General features: G+C 37.0%; 2 long non-coding RNA genes across 2 annotated transcripts; one reads left to right on the top strand and one right to left on the bottom strand.

Moving 5' to 3' along the window:
* Nucleotides 1-825: 825 nt before the first annotated feature.
* On the top strand, nucleotides 826-9,956 carry LOC139084199 (uncharacterized). The gene is made up of 2 exons (XR_011541591.1): nucleotides 826-3,026; nucleotides 3,321-9,956. It is a non-coding gene; the product is annotated as an uncharacterized lncRNA (long non-coding RNA).
* On the bottom strand, nucleotides 1,360-6,648 carry LOC139084198 (uncharacterized). The gene is made up of 2 exons (XR_011541589.1): nucleotides 6,537-6,648; nucleotides 1,360-4,062 (listed from the first exon to the last, which is right to left on the bottom strand). It is a non-coding gene; the product is annotated as an uncharacterized lncRNA (long non-coding RNA).
* Nucleotides 9,957-16,273: the final 6,317 nt, after the last annotated feature.

The raw sequence follows: 16,273 nt of genomic DNA, 5'->3' as shown, positions 1-16,273 counted from the left end.
ATTATATTTATAGCAGTATATTTCAAGTTGATAACAACTTAAGTTTGAACACATTATAAAGCTCTATATTTTTACTCTCCCTTCACGATTTTTTATGTTTTTGATGTCACAACTTACATCTTTCTATCTTGTGTATCCATTAACAAATTATTGTTGTACAGTTGTTTTTACTGCTTTTGTCTTTTAACCTTCATACTAGCTTTATAAGCAACTAACCCATCACCTTTACAACATGAGATTACTGTGAATTTTACTATAAGCATATCTGGGAGATGTTCCAGGTTTGATTCCAGATCATCACAATAAAGTGAATATTGCAATAAAGTGAGTCACACAAATTTTTTGTTTTCCCAGTGCACATAAAAGTTACGTTTACACTATACTGTAGCCTATTAAGTGTGCAATAGCATTATGTCTAAAAAAACAATGTACATACATTAATTAAAAAATACTTTATTGCGAAAAGGCACTAATCATCATCTGAACCTTCAGTGAACATAATCCTTGCTGGTGGATGGTCTTATAAAAAAATGCAATATTTGCAAAGCACAATAAAGTAAAGCATAATAAAGCAAGGTTTATTATGTATATATATGGTGAGATTTATACTTTCATATGTTCTCCTGTTAGTAATTAGTGCCCTTTCATTTCAGCCTAAAGAAGTCTCTTTAACATTTCCTGTAAGCCCAGTCTAGGGGTAATGAGCTCCTTTAACTTTTGCTTGTCTGGAAAATATCTCTCCTTCAGTTCTGAAGAACAACCTTGCCACATAGAGTATCTTGGTTAGCAGACCTTTTTCTTTCAGTGCTTTGAATATATCATGCCATTCCTTTCTGGACTGCAAATTTTTTTCTAAAAATTCTGCTGATAGTCTTATGAGGGTTCCCTTGTACATAAGTTGTTTTTCTGTTGCTGCTTTTAAGATTCTCTTCTTGTCTTTAACTTTTGACACTTTAATTAGACTGTGACTTGGTGTGGGTCTTGTTGGCTTCATCTTATTTGGAACTCTCTGGGATTCTTGGATCTGGATTTCCTTACACAGGTTGGGGAATTTTCAGCCATTATTTGTTTATGTAAGTATTTTTTCCCTTTTTTCTCTCTTTTCTCCTCCTGGGATTCCTATAATGTGAATGTTGTTCTGCTTGATGTTGTTCCATAAGTCCCTTAAGCTAGCTTCACTTTTTTTTATTCTTCTTTCTTTTTTGCTGCTCTGATTGGGTCAGTTCCACTTGTCTGTCTTCTAGTTCACTGATTCTTTCTTCCACTTCATCTGGTGCACTGTTGAACCTCTCTACTGTATTCTTCAGTTAAGGTATTGTATTCTTCACTTCTGAGTCTTCTGTCTGTTACTTTCCTATATTTTCTATCTCTTTGTGGAAATTTTCACTTTGTTCATCCATTTTACTCCCAAGTTCAGTGAGTATCTTTATACCCATTATTTTGAACTCTTTATCAGATAAATTGCTATCTTTATTTCATTAAAGTCTTTTCCTGAGTTTTATCTTATACTTTCATTTGAAACATTTTCCTATTTCTCTTCATTTTCCTTGACTTTCTGTGTGGGTTTCTATACATGAAATAAAACAGACACCTCTCCCAGTCTTGAAGGAGTGGCCTTATGTAGGAGATAAAACTTATTGTTCATCTCTGCCCCAGCTCTTGGTTGTCTTTCAAACCTTTGTGAATATCCAGGGAGACTACTTTATTCTTATGGCTCCTCATAATTGAGGATGTCAAGACCTGTCAGTGTCTTGAAGGAGAGGATCTTGACTAGCACTTAGATTCAGGCTGATTAGAAGCTAGATCCTCAGGCAGCAGCTTTTAAAGTATGCAAATATACCTCTTTCAGGTAAGAATGAGTCATGGGCATTTCTGTCTGCTCTCTCTGAGTTGAGCCTTGGGGTGATAACCAGCTAAGAAGTATTTATTTGTTTGCTACCATCCCATTGAACCTGTGAACACATGTACCATGGGCCACCAGAACCAGGTTATCAAGGAATGTGTCCTCTGGGTGACACCCACAAAAGTCAGTGCACCAAACATGTATACATACTCCTTTCTCAGAATCACTGACAACCTGGGACAGGGCAGAGGGAGAACGTGAAGATGGTGCCCATCAGCCACCCTGATTTCTGGAGAGGATTATAGTCAACCCTTAGATGTGCATTTAATTAGAAGCCTGCCCTCAGGCCAGAGCTATAATGATAAGCCAATAGGCTTCTTTCATAGAAAGAGTGGGAGTGAGTTTCAGTCCACTGTCTCTGTGTTGTGCCATGGGAGAAGTAGCTAGTTAAGAACTGTTTCTCCTTTGTTACAGTCCTATAGGACCTGTGAAAATAAGCCCTACTAGTCACCAGAGCCAGGTGATCAAGAAAGGTCTGCTGGGAGGCAGCTACAAAAATCAGGGTGCCAGACAAGTGCATAAACTCCTTTCTGAGAGATACCAGCTACTTGGAGTGAGGCAGAGGGAGAGTGCAAAGATGGTGCCCACTGGCCTTGAAGAGTATTTCAGTAGGCCCCCAAATGTGTGTTAAGTTGATGTCTGCCCCTCAGGCTGAATGTTTAAGATAAGCATATAGGCCCATTTCACAGAAAGCCTGAGAAATTTTCAGTTGGCTGCCTGTGTGCTGGGCCCTGGGGTGGGTGAGTCCACATGAGCCCTTCAAGAGCCATTTCTCAGTTCACCTTGTGGATCTCAGGGACACAAGCCCTCTTGGCTTTCAAAGCTATATGTTTCGGGGGCTCATCTTTCAGGGGCAGGTCTTAAAAGTTGGGATGCTAGATGTGGGGTTTAAACCCTCCACTCCTTGGTAGAAGCTCGGGGTCGTAATTTCCCTCTGATTGTGGGTTGCTGTACAGGGATGGATTTTATGGCAAGTTTGTGTTTCAGCCTCTCCTAACTGTTTTCATGTGGTTTTTTTTTTATTGTTCACTCAATGTATAGGAATTGCCATCTAGTTTTTGGATTTCTTTCAGAGGAAATTGCTCCATATGTAGCTGGAGATTCACTGTGTCCATGGAAGGAGGTGAGTTCAAGATCCTCCTACATCACCATCTTAAACCAAAACCTCCATGTTTCTCTTTCTTCAGATTTGATTGGAGATATTGCCCATGGTCATCTATTGAAGAGCATTTTTAAAAAATTTTTCTGCTATTTTGTCCAAATGAAAAGATGTTTAGAGTATTTGTTACAGAAGCATCCCACATCTAGCTGTCCGTCAGAATAGTATAATCCTGATGGAGTGAAAACCAGCACTAAAATCTCAGTGGCTGTCATCCACAATGGTTTATATTTTAATTATGCTACATTTTCACTGTAGGTTTACTGCAGTGCTGATCCTTGTTTTCTTCACTTGAGGACCTCAGCAAATGGAGTATCCTCTATCGCAAACATTGTCTCATGGCTGAGGAAGAACAGAGAGGTAGTGAAAGACAAGATAGCTATTAAAGCTTCAACTCAGGAAGGACACACACTTCCTACCACACTTCATGGACCACAGGAAGTCACATGGCCAAATCTGAACTTAGGAGGAGATGTAAAATTCTTGCACAGGAAAGAGGTACAGCAAGTCACATGATCAAGTTGGACCTCAGCAGGATGGCGGTATATAATCTCTCTAGAGAGGAAAGGACTGTAAATTGTAATGTAATATGTCTCATCTCTGTATTGCCTTCTGGAAAATTAAAATTTCTTAATTGAAAGGGATATTTTTCAACAAAAGTCCCATTGTTTAATGTTCAAACTATAGCCTTGTAGCTAGATTGGCAGAAAGTACATTGATTTGTGTTTGTAACAAATTTTTGAGGTTGCTTCACTTGCTAGTATTTTTTGTTATTGAAATTCATCAGTTATGGTTTTACAGAGAAGTAGAAAATATTGTTACATCAATGATGTATTTGTGCTACGTTCTGTTGAAACTGTAGTTCTGATCTCTTTTTCTAAACATTCCATCTATTTTCTGTAAAAATATATTTGATAATCCAGGTGTTTTCTTCATTTCCTCCTGTAAAGATTTCTTTTTTTCCAAATTCTGATTCTTTTCTCAAATTTATTTCCAACATCTGAAAATAAATACAATATTTAGCATTTTATTTTCAAATTTATAACATTTTAAAACAATATGTATGTGACATCACTAATTTTATCAGATTTGATTTCTATATTGATGAATTTTTCATAACAGTAAGCCATTACTTTAATGTAGTTAGAGAATCACTATTTAGTGCTCTTTATGTCTATAGAATTTACTCTGTGAATGATTAGTGATAAATGAATAGTAGTATTACATTATGATGCTTATCATCATAAAAATATTTGCAGATTAAAACTGGGAACTCAGCAATTCTATTCTTAAAAGAAGAAAATATGAACTATAACATGAAATGCTAAATTTGGCTAGTCAAATAATACTAATAGAGATTTTCATTTTTAATTTTAGTATAATCACTTATCTGTACAGAGGCCAGAAAAGCAGTACATTCTCTTCAAATCTTTTACATCCTTCCTGGATTTTTTCTTTTTTAGTGAGGAAAATTCACCCTGAGCTAACATCTATTGCCAATCTTCCTCTTTGTTGTTTTGCTTGAGGAAGATTAGCCCTGAGCCAACATCTGTGCCAAACTTTCCTCTACTTTCTGTGTGGGATGGCTCCACAGCATGGCTGATTAATGGAGGTCCACAACCGGGATCTGAACCCATGAACCTGGGCCTCTCAAGTGGAGTGAGGAGAACTTTAACGACCAGGGTTAAACTTTAACTGCATGGGGCCGGCCCCATATCCTTACTGAATTTTTGTCTAGTTATTATATCAGTTACCAAAAGAGGATTGATGAAAGCTCCAACTATAATTGTAGACTTGTCTATTTATCTTCATTTGGTTTCACATATTTTAATGCTCTGTTATTAGAGGCATCCGCATTTAGGATTGTTATGTCAATGTAATGAATAGATCTTTTTAGTGTTAAGAAATTCTTGGGGCCTGGCAGGTGGCTCAGTGGTTAAGTGCACACGTTCCGCTTCGGCGGCCCAGGGTTCGCTGGTTTGGATCCCGGGTGTGGACATGGCACCACTTGGCAGGCCATGCTGTGGTAGGTGTCCCAACATATAAAGTAGAGGAAGGTGGGCACAGATGTTAGCTCAGGGCCAGTCTTCCTCAGCAAAAAGAGGAGGATTGGGGGCAGATGTTAGCTCAGGGCTAGACTTACTCAAAAAAAGAACAAAAAAGAAATTCTTTGTTCTTTGATAGTATTTCTTCTTCTGAAAATTCTTCACACAGTCTATTATCTCAGTGGCTTCAACTTTGTTATGGTTAGTGTTTGCTTTATATACCACTTTTCCATTATTTTATTATAGCCTATTTGTATCATTGTATTTTAAAAAGCATCTCTTATTGACAGCATATATTGGGGCCATGCTTTTTAATCCAGAGTGACAATCTCTGCCTCTCAATAGGAATATTTAGTCTATTAAATTAAATAGGAATATTTAGTTTAAATATTGGGGATATTTAATTCCAAATTTTAATCTACAAGTTTTTTATCATGATAAGCATCATAATGTAATACTGCTATTCACTTAATTATCAATAATCTACGGAGCAAATTTTTTAGACATAGATCGCTATATAATGATCTGCTAATTGCGTTAAGGTAATTGCTTATCATTGTGAAAATTTGTCAGTATAAACATCGACTTCAGTTAAAATGGGCAAACTCACAATTAATTTTAAAATGGTTGGGTTTGGGTCTGCCATTCTTTCCTCCTCTTTTTGGTTTAATTGAGCATTTTTTTCTCTCTTGGCATTTTAACTATTTCTATCAATATTTGTTTGTTTATATGTTTTCTTGAGTGACTGCCATATGCATCATTAACATGTAGAAATCTATCCTGATGTATTATAACTGTTTGTGTGTAATGTAACATTTTTATAAAAGTAAACTTCTATTTACCTCTCTTTTTTGTTCTATTGCTGTTATACATTTTACTTATACATATTCTGTAAATTTCATAACACGTTGTTATTATTTTGCCATAGAAATTGATTGCCCACTTTTACTGATTGTGTCCACTAAGAACAACTAAAAACCCTGGACATCACATATAAAACAAACATAAGACTCTGAAAGGTGGAGGAAAGAAGCTTGATTAGCTAGGAACCTTGTGGCCCAAGGAATGAAATGGTGGTGAGTTCCCTAGGTCTGCTTTTGGCTTCATATATCTTAGACCTGATATTAGAGATGCCAGAAATCTGGAAATGCTAACATATACAAACAAAAAAGCCCCAACCAAAGTGTGCTCTCTCTAGCTAAATGACCAGGAATGGGGGAACCTAGCAAGACATAAATGTTTTAGACAATAACCACTCTACTTCAGCCAAATATAATGGAAAAAACTGTGGTCTCATCCCTACCCACACCAGCAAAGTTTGAGTGTGGAGTCTAGAATGATTAAGGATCCGGGAATTTTACCCCCACTGGGGGTGGTGAGCTCTCCTGACCCACTGCCACCAGGTGTAGTGGACAGCCTGGATTTTTACCTCTATCCAGCAGTAATAAGGTGCCCTTCTTTCCTCACGCTAGGGTTGTGTTAGAAGATGCCTAGTGGAGAGTCAGGACTTTCAGCATCATCCAGCTGTCATGATGTGGTGGCCACCCATTGTGGTGTCAGTAGAGGCCACATAGGGAGCAGTAACTAAGCACTCTTAGTCCTCCCAGGAAGGTATCAGTGGAGTAATAGGGAGCTGGAACTCCCATCCCTGCCCAGCTCAAACTGAATGACAAAAAACAACCAAGAAATGCCAATACTGAGATTATAGAAATGTTAGAATTATGGATAAAAATTTTAAAATAACTGTTATAAAGAGGAATTATGAACACACTTAAATGAAAAATAGAAAATCTCAGCAAAGAAATAGAATATATACAAGTTTGTTTGCTCTTCTTTGGTGGCCCAGGATTTGCTGGTTTGGATCCTGGGCGTGGACTTATGTACTGCTTATCAGGCCATGCTATGGCAGGCGTCCCACATATGAAGTAGAGGAAGGTGGGCATGGATGTTAGCTCAGGGCCAATCTTCTCCTTCAAAAAAATAAATAGAACATATAAAGAAGATACAAATGGAAATTTTAAAACTGAAACATAAAATGAGGAAACAAAAAAGCTCAGTGCATGGGTTCAACATCAGAATGGAGGGGGGAGGATGGAAGGGATTGGTCATATTATAAGAAAAGATCTTAACATTTAGGTTATCATAGTCCAGGAAGGAGAGGAGCAAGAGAGTGGGGCTCACTAAGTACTCGAATAAATAATGGCTGAAAATTGCCAAATTTGGCAAAAGCCAAATCTACCAATTCAAAGAGCTGAATGAATCCGGAACAAGATAAACCCAATGAAATCTGTAAGATGAATATCAGAGACAAATTTCTGAAAACCGAAGATAGATAAAATACCTTGAAAGCAACAGGAGAGAAACATCTTACCTAGGGGGAAAACAATTTGAATGACAGGAAATTTCTCATCAGAAACCACAGAGGCTGGAAGGAAGGGGCACACTAGTTTTCAACTGCTGAAGAAAAACTGTCAACTCTGAATTCAATATCTAGTGAAAATATCTTTCAGGAATGATGGGGGAATCTAGAAATTCTCAGATGAAAGGAAACTAAGAGAACATGTTACCACCAGACTTATCTTTAAAGAATGGCCATGGAATTCTCTAAACTGAAAGGAAATGATAATAGAAATTTGGAAGAACAGGAAGGAAGGAAAAACACAGTTAGCAAAAGCATAGAAAAATATAAAAGACTTTTCTTCTTCTCTTCAGTTTTCTTTTTGAAAATTGAGATGTAATTGACATACAATGTTGTGTAAGTTTAAGATGTACAACATGTTGATTTGGTACATTTATATATTGCAGTGTGATTACCACCATGGGGTTAGCTAACACTTCCATCAGGTCACATAAGCTACAGTAATCAAGCCTGTGTGTTATTTATGGAGGCATAGACTCAAAGATCAATGAAAGAAAATAAATCTAAAAATAGACCCATAACCATATACTAACTGATTTTTGAAAAATGGCAAAAGTAATTCAATAGAGGAAAGAATGCCTTTTCCACAAATGGCGCTGGAACATTTGAGAATCCATTGATAACAAAACCAAAACAACAAGAAATAGAAAACCTAGACTCAAGTCTCACACCTTATACAAAAATTAACTCAAGATGGATCATGGACTTAAATGTAAAAGACAAAGCTTTAAAACTTTGAGAAAAAACATACGACAAAATCTTTGGGAACTAAGGCTAGACAAAAAAAAATTCTTGGAATTCACACCAAAAAAATCCATAAAAGAAAAAATTGATAAATTAGACTATCAAAATTAAAAGAAAGACTGTGAAAGGCTGTGTAGAGGATCAAAAGAGAAGCTACAGACTGAGAGAATATATTTGCAAACCACACAGAGCTAGGCTCTAGGAAATATACAGAAATCTGAAAACACCAGTTAAAAAAAAAACAAACAATAGCAACAATCCAAGTACAAAATGGACAAAAGACAAGAAGAGACATTTCATTGAAGTATATACAGGTGGCAAATAAACATGTGGAAAGATGGTCAATTTCCTTAGTCATTAGGGAAATGCAAATTAAACCACAATAAGATATCACTACACATCTATCAAAAACACTAAAATAAAAAAAGTAGCACCACCAAATGTTGGCAAAGATGCAGAGACACTGTCTCACTCGTACATTTCTGGAAGTGATGTAAAATGTTACGTCTGCTCTGGAAAATAGTTCCCTGTTTCTTAAAAGACTAAACATGCAATTGACACATGACTCAGCAATTGCAGTTTTCTGCATTCATCCCATAAGTGTAAACTTATGTTCACATGAATACCCCCATGCACAAATATTTATAGCAGCTTTATTCATAATAGCCTAAACTGGAAACAACCCAGATGTCCTTCAACCGGTGCATGTTTAAACAAACTGAGGTATATGCATAGATTGTAACACTACACAGAAATCAAAAAAGAGAATGAACTATTGATACACACAACAACCTGATTGAATCTCCAGAGAATTATGCTAAGTGAAAAAAGCCAGTAACAAATGATTACACAATGCATGACCCATTCAGATAGCATAACTGGAATGACAAATTATAGAAATGGAGAACAGATAGCACTCACCAAGGCTTAAAGAAAGGTAAGGATAAGGGCAGGAGAGAAATGGGTCTGCCTATAAAAGGGCAACATGAAGATCCGGGAAGATACTCTGTATCCTGTCTGTATCCATGTTGATACCCTGTTTGTGATAATGTACTATAGTTTTGTAACATGTTACCATTGTGGAAAATAGCAAAGAGTGCATGGAATATTTTTGTAGATTTTTTTACAGCTGTATAGCAGTTTTTATTCTCAGTTTAGTACTCCTATTTTTCATGAGAATAATCATATATGTAAATGGTATTTTCAATATTTGTTATTCATTTCTTTTATGTTGTATTGTATTGACAAAAGCTGCCAAAGAAACATGAAATAATGGGGATAAAGAATATTTTTGCCATCTTCTGTTTTAATAAGAACATATCTAGTCTCTCCCCATTTGTTTATACATTTGGTTTTAAATAGAAATATATTCCACAAACCCTTATCTGCAATTCCAAAATGCAAGTAACTTTGGAAATTGAGCATTTTCTCCTCAGTGTGGGGCCTAACCTCATTGGATGACAAAATCTGTTGTGAACTGACACTTTATTTATGGTATTTATTTATTCCACATTGGAAAATGATCATACGTTTTGCTGTAGAGATATTAATGTGTTAAATTATAGGATACTGCCTCAATTCTCTGGAAGTGTTAGGAAACATATGGTATATGCAGCTTATCATCTTTCTAAAATCTGAAAAATTCAAGTGCCTCACTTGTTTTGAATAAAGGAATTTGCACCTGTATTTTTTTTATCTTAAGGATATATCCTCTCTATCCTCATAGGTGTTGAATTTATCAAATGGACTAAACTGTACATATGTTGAAAATATTATGGCTTATTTTATTTAGCCTACTGATGTGGTCTGTTGGCTGACAATAATCACCAAAGGCAAACTGACATCAACCTCAATAAATCTAAACTTTTGCGAACACTCCTCATTCAAACAGTACTACCATATCACCCAAATCAGTGCTAATTCAACCAGCTACTGGCTTTGGTGGTTTTTCAACTAACAGTACAGCATGTCAATAACGTTTATGCATATACTTAGTTTTCCTTTTTTCAAAATAGGGTTTACTACAATGTCTATGGCATATGATTTTGCTCAAAATTAAGTTTTTACTTGAAGGGCATTTGCAGATATTCTTTTATTCTCTACCTCTCCTCATTACTGCATCATTTTCTTCTGGCTTGGTCACTTCTTCATGACTTCCTCGTTATCTTTTCCATTCCTGGAGCACTGAGTTTTGTTTCTATCATGAGATCAGTGAGGCTTATGAACAGCACACTGATCCAGACAATGATAACTGCCCAATCATACTGATTTGGTTCTGATTATTTAAATTTTGTTTCCTCCCTATTATTTATGAGAATTTGTCTTAAACTCAGACTCTCAAAAGTCCTTCTCTTACATCTCCAATATTCCCACAAATAATTCCTCTCCAGTGTCAACAGATTCAGATTCAACAAATATTTCTTGAACACTAGCTAACACTTTTTGAGAAACACTATGTTCCAGGTGCTGTTCTAAGAAATTGCCATTCACATATTCATTTAACATTCACAACTGTGTGAGATGGGTATTGAAATTATTCCTATTTTACAGATAAGAAAACGGAGGCACAGAGAGGTTAAATAATTTTCCCAATGTCACGTAGTTGAACACAAGCAGTGTGACTATGGAGCCCACATTATTAACCTCTATTCACGCTACTTGTTATGGACTGAGTACTGCGCCAAACAGTATTCACAAACTTTGTTTATTTAATTCCTAAAACACTTGTAATATATGTTATTATCATTTCATAGAAAATAAATTGATATATAGCAAAACCCTAGATTAAACAAAATATCAACTGCAGATGTGGAGCTAAAATGCAGAAACCCTAACATTCAATTCAGTGCTCCTCCTATGATGTCATGGAATTAAGCGATATTGCCCCTATGGGCTCAGGAGTTAAAGGAAGAAACAGTCTAGTGTTGTTAGTATATGAATTCCATTTTATAGATTAGGATATCTAGGGCTCATAGAGGTGAAGTAAATTGCCCAAGATTATGTGACTGAGCTAAGATATAAACCCAGATTGTCCTGGCCTAAAGCTGAGGCTTTCCTTTGAGCGGGAATGTGGCATGATAGAAAGAAGTGGAGGCTGACAAGGAAGGAGAAGGCCAGGGGAGAAACTGTGAGGTTGTAGGGGTATTGTGAAACTCTCTCCTTCATGTGACTTTCCTGATAAACTTAAATTTCCTAAGTGTCCCAAACATACACTTTCCTGTCCCTTGCCCCAGTCTTTTTTTTTCTCTTGTATCTCTTTTGGTCTCTTGGGCTCCACTTCAGAGCTATGCCAAAGCATCAGAAGGAGGAGGGAAAATGGGAACTACAGGAGAGAGGTGCAAGATAAAAGGATCTTTCCTGGTTTGGCAGGTTCTCTGATCATGGGAGGAAGAGAAAGTGGAGTCTCTGTCGCATTTCTCTTTGTGCTGATGTTTCAACTTTCTTTTATATACACTCGCTAAGTCTTTTCCTAACAAGCCTGGTCATCTCAGGAGGACCCTGAGTCAAAGAGATCTGAATATAGTGAGTGGATTCTGTTATCTACTGCATTCTTCTTCAAGTAGTAAATTCTCTCAATGTTTTCTTTCTGTCCAAAACATTTGTCTTTCTATTCCTCTCTACACCTGATAAAACTCAAACTCCTATAAACATTTTCCAATCTAATCTGTTCTATTGAGACTTATACCAATATCACATTCTTCATCTTTTCCACTCATAGCTAATCTCTATTTATTCGTACTCTGCCTGCACTCTCTACAGCTTTTGTGATTTTCTATTCCTAGTCTATCCTTTCTATATTATAGCTGTCATCACCTAATCTTCTTTCATTGGATCTGTTGTCTATATAACAAATTTATCCTGCCCAACTATCATTCATTTTATACATGGAAGGTCCAATCTCTCTGCACTTAATCTAATTTTACCATGTTTTATCTGGTCCCTGTGGATCTTGCTCACTGTTCTACATTCAATGTCTGTTTTCCTTACATATTATTCCAAATTTATTACACATTATTTCAAATTTCCTGGTAATTCATTTAAATTCTCTACTTCTGATCAATTCTGCCCAGCTCCTTTTTACATTCAGCCTTCTTTATATTTCATTCCTATAACCTGCAATTCATGTCTTCTGCCCATATCACACCTTTCTCCATTTTATCATCCATCTACACATCCATACAACCATTATCATGCCTTTAACTAATTGGTTATTAAAGCAGACCCCCATTATAGGAACTACGCTTAAAAGGAGAGACAGAAATACTAGTAAATAATCTATGTTTGTAGAAATACAGGTAGTTTGGAGAGTGATAACTAATGAACTGAAATGTGAAAGATAAGAATTCCTAGGAGCAGGAGTGGATGTTTTTGATAGAAGAGCACTTGCAAATCATAGACTTAGGGAACGTGATGATTTGTTTATAAAAAGGAAAATAGTGGGCAATGATTTAATTGTTTTAGGATAGTTAAAAGGAAATTCATTTTGATGCTTGCTTGGGGGATTTTGTCTGTATTCTCCAAAATCAGATACTCTTGGGGTCAGTGATGCGGTCAGATTTCTAAATAAAATTTCATTCTAGAAGCAAGTGCACTTAGAGTGATGAGGGTTGAGTAAGTGATGAGAGGGAGGAAGAAAGACCAGGTTATAGGCTATTGAAACAGTTTAAATCAAGAAATACCATGGACCCAGTTGGTATAAAGGACTAGGGTCAAGGTACTAGAAATAGGACAGGAAAAAGGATACAGACATGAGGGATAACTTAAGAGAAAGTTTAGGTAGGACTTGTATTATTTGTGAGTGGGATGTGGGGTTGGGGTCAGGAGTATTGGTGTAGAAGATCTAGGAAACTTCCAGATCTCTGTTATAGGTGACTGCATGAAAACTAATGCAATTCATTGTGATAGAGGAATAACAGATTCAGAAAAGACCTTTCTAGACATATTGTATTTGAGGGACCCAGGTGATATCAAGGGAATCATATCCACCCTTTGCTATCCCATTAAAGCTGTATGGGGCCACTCAGGCACATAGTTCCTCCTTTACAGTTACCTGAGCAATAGCAGTAATATAGCTAGTAAAATGATATACAGGTTTTTACAGCCTCTAATGGGAAGAGTAATGAGAGGAGCCCCATCAAACCAGTGAAAGGGAAAGGAAAGAAAAAAGGATAATTAAGATTTCTATGAGGAGATGATACATGAGCCAGGACTTGAAGGCTAACTAGGAGTTAGCCATGCTCATGGAAATTGCGGCATGAGCAAAGCCACAGAGGTGATACACATGCGGTATGCCAAGAGCTGCAGGTTATAAAATACAGTGTAGGCGGTGGCAAGAGATATAGTTTTGGTGATAGAAGTGGCAGATTGTGAAGTACTCATATATCTTGTTAAATAGCTTGAACATTATTGTGTAGGCGATGGGGTACTATGGAAGGGTTTTAAGTAGAGGAGTGAAATGGTCAGATTTGAGTTTTATGGGAGAGACTATAGGCAGTGAGACCAATTAGGAGTCCACGTGTGAGAAGCTAATCTTTTTTTTCAAGTGGACAGAGCATCAAACATGAAGATAGAGAAGATTAAAGGACACACAGGAAGGTCTGGAGGCAAGAGGGTCAAATGCACAATGAATGGCACATGTGGCAAGTAAGGATCAAGGCTGAGGTTAGGAATGACAATCGTAATTTTGAAGTTCCCATTTATGAAGCTAGAATATAGTATTGGGATAGGCTGGCAGCTTAAACTTTCAGGGATGAGAAGATGAAGATATGCCCCTACCACTAGATTATGAGCTCCTTGAAGACTTAGTACATGTCATTTACCTTTGCATGTACTGCAGCTCTTAGCCTGTGGTCTGGAACATAGTTGATCCACCACAAAGTTTGAAATAAATAAATTGGAGGTGCAGATGGTAAGGGTGGGAGTGATGGGAAATGCAAGCCAGTGAATTTGGGCATTTTGTAGTTGTATTAAAGCACTCTAGTATTGAGAAAAATGCCTAGGGCTCAAGTACTGAGTAATACTCAAGTATTGATCACAGAGCATAAAGAGAAGAGAAACTCAGGTATAAAATCATTAGCAGGTTTGATGTTTTTAGATTCCATACATAAGTAAAATATACAGTATTTATCTTTCTCTTTGTGGCTTATTTCAATTAACATAATGACAAAAAGCTGCATCAATGTTGTTGCAAATGGCAGGATTTCCTTCCTTTTCTATGGCTGAATAATATTGCATTGGGGGTGTGTGTGTATATATATATATATATACACCACATTTTCTTTATCCATTCATCCATTATGGACACTTAGGTTGTTTCCAAGTCTTCTCTACTAGGAGAAAGAGAAAGTAGAATGATGGTTGTCAGGGGCTTGGGGATGGGGAAAATGAAGGATGTTGGTCAAAGGGTACAAATTTTCAGTTATAAGATGAATGAAGTTCTGGGGATCTAATGTACAGCATGGCGACTATAGTTAACAGTACTGTATTGCGTACTTGAAGGTACCATGAGAGTGGAGCTTTGATCTTTTCACCATAACAACAACAACAAAATGGTAATTTTGTGAGGTAAAGGATGTGTTACCTAAACTTATTGTGGTAAACATGTCACAATATATACCTGTGTCAAATCATCATGTTGTACACCTTAAACTTATACAATGCTATATGTCAATTATATCTCAGTAAAGCTGGAAAAAAATCGTTAGCAGGTTGAAGTTTGGTGTGTGAGCACATTCTGCCTCTGCTAACCTCACAGGAACAGGCCAAAGACTAAAAAGTAGGGACTCCCCTGAGGGGAAACAGTACCCAGGTGTTCAGCTGATTCGACCCCATTCTCCTTTCTAATCTCTACACTCCCTTCCAAGGCTATGAGCATACATGGACACTAGGGTGACAGAACCCTTTCTTCATACCAGCTCTCATGTGGCTATGCCAACTTCTGTTCCACATCAGATCAAGAAAAGGCTTGAAGTTTGCAAAGGGAAAATTTTATTTTTGATACTAAGGTAAACAAAAAGAGTACTCTGCTAAATGTACGCTTTTATATTGATCTTGACACTATCAAAGTTATTAAACAAGGATGACACTAGACTGAGGTGGCTCTCATACCTTGGTAGCCTACATAGGAAAGGAAACCAAAACTTAACCCAGAATCATTTGTAAATGCACTCATGTCTGAGAAAATGAAATTTAAGAACAACCAATCACAGCCAGCCAACTACGCTTTCCCAAATAAGGCAGCCCCTGAAGCTACAGCCAGACAACTAACGTCCTTGCCAGCTTCCATGTCCGCTCTATAAAAGCCTTGCCCCTAGTTTCTTTCAGTAGATGCACCCAACCACTTTCAGCTAGGTGCTGCCTGATTTGAATTGATGTTTGCTCAAACGAACTCTTGAAAATTTTAACGTGCCTCAGTTTAGCTTTTAACACTATTAAAGGAAGATATTTTACTGTCATTCTCAGAGAGTTAGCACAACTTTCATAACTGGTGGGATTCTCAGTTCTTCTGTTGTCCAGAATCCAGTTCCTAATATGATTACCAGGTGGGTCCCAGGCCCTCCTCTTAAGTGCTAGCATGCAGAACTTTCATTCTACAGCTGCTTTCTACTTTGTTCCCTCTTCCTTGCAGGAGGCAATTGCTTCTCTAGCCGATCCCCAAAGATTCGCTCTCCTGGATGTAAATCTAGGATGTATCTTATAGCCCCTCCTTCATGTTGCCTGAATATTTTCTAAGCTCTGAGGTCCTGATTTCCTGGTTCCATCTCTTAATATCTGTGTGACCTGGAACAAGTCACTTAATCTATGCCTTAGTGTCCTTAGGTGTCAAGTGGCATTAATAATAGTACTAACTCACAAGGTTCTTCTGAAGATTAAGTGAACTAATATCTGCAAATTTTTTTAGAACAATGCCTGTACTAATAACACATAGTAAATACTCCATTGTGTTATATATAATTGTTATTCCTCCATTGTGTTACATATCTCCTCCAAAGAGAGTCATGATC

This window comes from Equus przewalskii, chromosome 6 (genome assembly GCF_037783145.1).
Source record: "Equus przewalskii isolate Varuska chromosome 6, EquPr2, whole genome shotgun sequence".
NCBI classification, from domain to species: domain Eukaryota; kingdom Metazoa; phylum Chordata; class Mammalia; order Perissodactyla; family Equidae; genus Equus; species Equus przewalskii.
The sequence above is the reverse complement of the archived record's forward strand: the minus strand, read 5'-3'. Positions and strand labels throughout refer to the sequence as shown.